Below are 7,922 nucleotides of genomic sequence, written 5' to 3'. Positions count from 1 at the left end.
TTATCAAAAAATCAAAATTGGATAAGACATATTTAAAATGATCATGAAACTTGGATGACCTTCATATCATAAAAATTTAGCAAGTTATGGTCCTTGGAAATTGACCTTCTAATTAGGGCACACACAAAATGACTTATAATCTTTCACCATAAAAAATGACTTTCCAAAATAATCTAGCTATTTATGTAAACATGAAAGTTGTTTGGAATGTCATAAATAGTAACTTTTATCTTGGAAGAATTTTCATATGACAAATATTGTAGGAGATAGGGTCTAGGGAACCCCAGTTTTGACTAGTTGACTTTCTTTGGTCAACCTCTTTGAACCAACTTGCAAACTTGAAGTTCTCTCGATCTTTGAGACTCATGAATGATCATATATGCTTAATATGATTTATAATTAAGTATACCTTGATATATTTGACCAATTTTTGAAGAAACTTGTTGAGGAAGTCATACAAGATACCCAGATGAATTAGGGCTTCCAAGGAAAATAAACTTCAAACTCTTGATGCATTCTTGATCAAAATGATAAATGATGAACATGGGGATCCATATATGATGTTTAGAACCAATGTGAACCTTTCCTTGACTGATCTCTTTGCATTGAGAGTCTCAAACCTTAGTTGTGAGCTTGGTGAGGCACAGGTGGACACACACACTACTTACAAAAGAAACAACACTACACATAGACATATTTTTGTTATTTTGGTTAGTAAACAAATCAAAATAAAGTATGATACAATCAATTATGCCTGGTGATCTCACCTAATGCCAACCCAATGAATGAAGGGTTAGGAGGATGTCAAGGTGTGATCCCAAAGCCAATGCAAATGATGAGATATCATGAGGGATCTCAGGGTCAAAATTGGGATCTTACACACTCTTGAACCAGGTTTACCAATAATGAGGCCCCACTATAATCCCACAAATCTCAAAAATATAATTTTTCCAATAAACAGGCCTCACTATAATTCCACCAGATTACTAATCTCAAATAATAATTTTACCAATAAACATGGCTCATTGTAATCCCACTGGATTACTAATCTCAAAATATGATTCATCGAATAATTATTTTACATCATCAAATTGAGTAAGGTTATGTCATTACTCAACAATCCTAAAATCATCAAAATACTCAGAAAGTCCTAAAAAAATTTTAATTTCTTTATAACTCAATAGAGTTCTCAAAAAGCTCAAAAATATCTCTTAGCTCTCAACATAACTCTATAGTACCCAAAAGTACTCTAAAATGTTCAAAAATACTATAAGCGAAACTCTTCAGATTATAGCTTTACTAACTCTAAGGGGTTGCAGCTTGACTTAAAACTACTCAAAATATGCAATTCACATAACACCTTAAACACATCAAACAAACTCACTGATCACATTAGAGTCAACTCGGCCATTTCAAACATAACTCTAAACATGTCATAGTTCAAAATACAACACTAACTCACTACTCTAAACATATTTGAACTCAAAATTCAACACTAGACATGTTAACGACTCTAAACTCATAATAACTTAACTCCCTTAATTTAATCAACTCTAAAACATATCACTAACTCAATTTTAAATTATTTATAATTATATTTAATTTCTTAAATTGCTAAAGGGTTGAGATTGGGGTATTGTAGAAGTGAAGACCAAGTGGTCGATTTGTTGATCAAGGGAGTAACGATTAAAGTGCTCAAGAGATTGAAGAAGTTAATGGGAATGGGAGATTTGGAGGACTTGAGTTAAGGTGATGTGTTAAGAATAAATAATAATTCAAGTCAGTGTAACATGTTACATTTTTATGTCAACGGGTTGCACCCTTTTATAAAATGTCAAATAGAAGAAAAGTCCAATAGATTGCACTAATAGTGCAACCGGGTATACTTGGAGTCTTTTTGGTTAAAACTGAAACAGAAGTAAAGTGCAATCGGTTGCACTAATAGTACAACCAATTACATTTGAGAGTATTATTTTTATTATTAGTTAATTGTATCTCATCTCTTGTATTGTTGTATAAATATCCTCCTGTGTATCTTGTGAGAAAATCACTATATTTTCATCCTCAATTACTCTTTCATTCTCTCTCTCCCTCCCCCTTTTCACACTAAATTACTTAATTATTTTTTTACCAACATTGTGATTCCAAATTTTAACTCCCATCACACCATAACTTGCTCCACCTATCAGGATATCATTTCACATTTATTTATCATTTTGATTATATATTTTTTTTGTAAGTATAAATACTTCAAAAAGACTAATAACATTTATATCTATACCAATATATACCAATATATAAAGGTCTATATAAGATATGAAAGATGAGAAATCAACACTCTAAATTACTAGAGGTGTTGGAAGATCCAACACTTCCTCTTCGCTTAATAGGCGAGGAAATTGAGTTAAAATCTCCTAGCGATCACTAAATCTCACTTCTAAGCTTATAATTATGCAAGTAGAGGTCATCTGATATGATTCTTTTGTTTACCAATGTAACACCCTAAACCCCGAAACACGAAATAATGCAAAAATAAAACAATTACACACATAGGATGTCACTCTAACACAACATAAACCTGCTTCGTAACACATGCTAAATCAAACATGCAACAATTTAAACACCTGTCATCACATTCTCGCCTTTACATAGGCTCATCGCACCAGAATTAAAGCTATTGAAATAACTCAACTACTAAATAAATATTATAACATAAACAATGTTATGTCTAAATTCCTTCAACATCAACAACATCGAAAATAATAACAATAATCAAAAGAATCATTCACCTTTCCAATGTTACAAATCAGAGAAATAGATTCTAAATAATCGCATAAAACAAGAATAATAAAAAAGAACAACCTCTACGTCATCCCCCAGCCTCTAAGCAGCTACTCATTTATCAGCTTGTCTGTACCCCCAAGAAATAGCATAGAACCACACAACAACAAAGGGGTGAGAATACGCTTATAATACGTAGTGGTGCAAAAGTATGCAAGGATAGTCTAAACAAACATCAATAATAATTTATTCACATAAAAAATATAAGTATTCTCAATCACTAACACCAACATAATCAACAATTACATATGCAATAATTAATGCAATGTATTCAACACCATGACTCGACAATGCATGTGGTACTAGTATGGACAACACAGATCCATCTTGCTCCTGAATCCCCACCATAGAACCAGAGTACACCAAATTGTTACTATCACCATAAGTAACACTTCACCAATTCCCAAATGGAACCATCTACTCGCTCTTGAATCCACACCATTGGACCAGAGGTCCCTAAATTCGTTACCATCACCATAGGTAACGTTTCACTAATTCATCATTAGAATTAGCTACTCGCTCCTGAATCCATACCACCGGACCATAGCACACCAAATTCTTTACCATCACCATAGGTAATGCTTCACTAATTCCTCATTAAAGTTATCTACTCACTTCTCAATCTATACCATCAAACCAGAGCACACCAAAACTGGACCGAAACCCATACACAATTGTTACACTTGGATTTTCCAACTAGTAGAAAGTCTACATATAATGTCAGTGAAAATAAATTCATTGTGAGAAATAAATAATGAATTAATTAAACAACATTAATGATAAGGCGTCGACATACCAATGAAGAGGAACAATCGAGTCACTGACACAAACAAATGTGGTTTGGAGGACTCTCATGGATGAATCCCCAAGACCAGGATCTCTGGGAAATATGTCCAAAATATCAAAAAGGACAAGTCAACAGAGGCCTTTTATTTCATCAAGAGGATCAGCCGACTGAACAACGTAATGGGAAAGACTTAGTAAAATTTCAAGTCTTGAATCATTGATAGGAAGCGTCAATAGAATGATGGAGCAATTACCATCGAGAGTTCGTGAAGAAGTGGGAGACAATCACAACTCAACATGGGTTTTTTAATAGAATGCTTTGGATGAAACGTAAGAACACTAGCGGGAACTTGAAGATTGAATGTGGAGTAAATGTAGTAGTCCTTTAGTGGTCATAATCATCTTTGATGGTTACTTTATAAATAGAATAAATAGCAGACTCATATATGAGATCAAGGATCGAAACATTTTATACATACTCTCCATACCACTAGAGTACCCGAGTCAAAGAGCGAAATAGTAGAGCGAGAAACATGTATGTGTTTGCATCCAGTCTTTTATAGTCTTTTTCTTCCTTAAACGGAACATGTATTTTTACCTTTGCATTGTTTAATTTCATTTATTTCACTTTTCCTTATCATTTACCATAACCTGAATTCATTTAAAGTCTTTTTCTACACCATTATCGTCCATGCAATGACTTCATTAAATTCACACGGATGTGTGTCTTTCATAATTCATTTGCACAAATTGCTTTGGAGATTTTTCGAATTAATCTCATAGACTTTCAAACTCGTGATTGTTTACTAAAAACATCGGTAAACAAATTGGCACACCTGGTTTATAGGTTGTATAACTATTTACTATATGATATATATAGGTTGTATAACTATGTATTTCATGAAAAATGATGGATTAATATGGTTTTATGATGAAAATTTATGCTGGACAGCAGCATTTTTGCAACAACAATTTTTTTGGTTTTTGACAGCATTTTCGTAACAGCAAATGTTCTGGTTTTGACAACATTTTGAAAAACTTGTAAATTCAATAACTTTTGAACCGTAACTCCGTTTGAGGTGTCGTTTGGACCGTTACGAAGCTAAGAATATTATCTATAACGTGATATTTATTTTGATAATAGTAAATTAATATTTTATCCAAAGAATCTTAATATGAATGTATTTTGTATGTGTGGTGAATGTGAATGACATGTTTTCTATTGTTTGACATGTATTGGATGGTTTTAGATGGATTTTGTGAAGAAACATAATACTTGAAATTATGTATGTGATGATGTGAATTGGTGAATTTCGTATTTTAGTTAGTAAACAAATCAAAATAGTATGATATAATCAATTGTGCCTAGTGATCTCACCTAATGCCAACCCAATGAATGATGGGGTTAGAAGGATGCCAAGGTGTGATCCCAAAGCCAATGCAAATGATGAGATAGAATGAGGGATCTTAGGGTAAAAATTAGGGTCTTACACAGACTTGAACCAAGTTTACCAAAAATGAGGCCCCACTGTAATCCCACCAGAATACTAATCTCAAAAATGTAATTTTGCCAATAAACAGGCCTCACTATAATTCCACCAGGTTACTAATCTCAAATAATAAGTTTACCAATAAACATGGCTCATTATAATCCCACCGGATTACTAATCTCAAAATATGGCTCATTATTTCACATCATCAAACTGAGCAAGGTTATGTTATTACACAACAATTCTAAAATCATCTAAATACTTAGAAAGTCTCAAAATTTATTAATTTCTTTATAACTCAATAGAGTTCTCAAAAATCTCAAAAGAAACTCAAAAAAATCTTTTAGCTCTCAACATAACTCTATAGTACCCAAAAGTACTCTAAGATGTTCAAAAGGGCTATAAGGGAAACCCTTCACAAACTAGAGCTCTACTAACTCTTAGGGGTTGCAGCTTGACTCAAAACTACTCAAAATATGCAATTCACATAACACCTTAAACACATCAAACAAACTCACTAATCACATTAGAGTCAACTCAACCATTTCAGAGTCAACTCAACCATTTCAAACATGACTGTAAACATGTCAGTAGTTCAAAATACAACACTAACTCACTACTCTAAACTTATTTGAACTCAAAATTCAACACTAGACATGTTAACAACTCTAAACTCATAATAACTTACCTCTCTTAATTTAATCAACTCTAAAATATACCACTAACTCAATTTTAAGTTATTTATAATTAAATTTTTAATTTCTTAAATTGCTAAAGGGTTTCCCAAAACTCTAGATTTAACTCTAAAATTGTCTAATTTCAAAATAGCACCAAATTTTATAGACTTATGATAAAATTATAAAAGTCTTCAGTTTGAAATTTTTTTAAACCCTCTTGAAAACACACGTATCTGCACCTCCGACGGAGTAACGAAACTCAAATTCTAATCGTTTTAGTTGAGCCATAATAATTAATGCATAATCTCTATAACATAATGCTTGAATTCAAAATAGAACAAAAAATTATATACTCATGATAAAATTATGAAACTCTCTAATTTGAAATATCATTAAACTATTTTTTTTAACGCAATTAGTCTTATCCCAAACAGACTTACGAAACTCAAGTAACGCGTGAAACATGATGAACAACGCATGAATGAAATTGACTACACCCTGATATAAAAACTAGCGATCTGCTACTACTATAGTGCTCATAGAATCAAATTTCCCCATTTCAAAAGAAAGATTATTGCGTTAGCTTTCTAAAGCAACTGACGACACCTCAAACAGACTTACAAAACTGAAGTTATGCATGAAATAAGACGATCAATCCTCTTATGTCTACCTGCGATTTTCTGCGTTTTCCTATTTTTGATTTTTCGATAAAAACTCAGTTTTTCTGATTCTTGACTTTTTGGAAAATTAGGGGAAAGTGTCGATTGTATAATTTTACAAAAGTTGGGATTTACAGAAATTAGAAAAATCACTAAAACACACCAAACTCCTATCACAACTCAAATCAACACATCTCATAACAACATATTGGAACAATATATATATACCAATCAACGATAAATGATACTATGGTGACCATAGGGGATTTATCCAAATCCCATTTGATCACCAATAGGTTTTGCCCAAACCCTATTCGGCCAAACACAATAACACACATAATAAAAATAATTTATGATCGATGCCAATGGGGTTTTTCCCATTTGGCCAAACATTTCACAAAAATAAAATTAAAGAAAATACATAAAGTATCCATGGCGTTGATGGGATGGTAAGGAACCATCACCATCCTGGCTTCCTAATAGTCACCATAGGTAAACCAATCCCCCTTACCTCGAAATTGAAGCTTTCTAGTCAAACCTTCATGTTCCTACTAGGATCGTTCCCCAACTCTGCATATCCTGAATCTTCAAATTGACAACTTTCCAATTTTCTAATATTTTATTTCACGTAACATAATTTTGCATCTAACATTATAATTTATTTTAACCTAATTTATCCTGAATCCTAATTGGGGATACACCATCACACCCCCCCAAAGAAATATGATGATCCTAGTTTATTCCAAAAAATTTATTTTTTAAATAAAATATACCACTTTATTTTATATAAATAAAAAATTCAATTAAATAAATATTTAAGTAAAATTCTAAAAAATATGAATTATTTCTAATAATTCTATTTTCTTAGATTATTACTAAATAAACAAAAAATCTAATTATCTCTAATAACTCTAACAAATCTTATTTTTTTTCTACTTTAAACTCTATAATTTCAGTAATTATTAAATTACTAAACTATCCATAAATCTCCCAAAATACCAAAATAACTCAAATAACTCACATACACACTCTAATAATTAAATAAAATATTAATTTAAAAATTGGGATGTTATAAATGTCAAATATGTGTTTTTGAACAGATCGCTTGAAGAGGAGATATATGTAGAATAACCCCCTAGTTTTGTCGTGAAAAATCAAGAGTCAAAGTTCTGCAAATTGAAGAAAATGTTGTATGGTTTGATACAAGCTCCAACAACTTAGAACATGAGGATATATGGTTTCTTAAAGGATATTGGCTTCAAGAAGTATGTATCTGAACATGTGTGTATCTGAAGAAGGATACAAATGAAGGGGTGATAATCATTTGTTTATATGTAGGTAATTTGTTGATTACGAGAGCGATGAGAGTGCATTTCTAAGTTCAAGAATGAACTTAAAAAGGAGTTTGAAATGACCAACCTTGTCCTCATGTCATACTTCCTTGGCATAAAGTTTTACAAGTCCAAGAG

This window comes from Lathyrus oleraceus, chromosome 3, assembly GCF_024323335.1.
Source record: "Lathyrus oleraceus cultivar Zhongwan6 chromosome 3, CAAS_Psat_ZW6_1.0, whole genome shotgun sequence".
Lineage (NCBI taxonomy): Eukaryota > Viridiplantae > Streptophyta > Magnoliopsida > Fabales > Fabaceae > Lathyrus > Lathyrus oleraceus.
The sequence above is the reverse complement of the archived record's forward strand: the minus strand, read 5'-3'. Positions refer to the sequence as shown.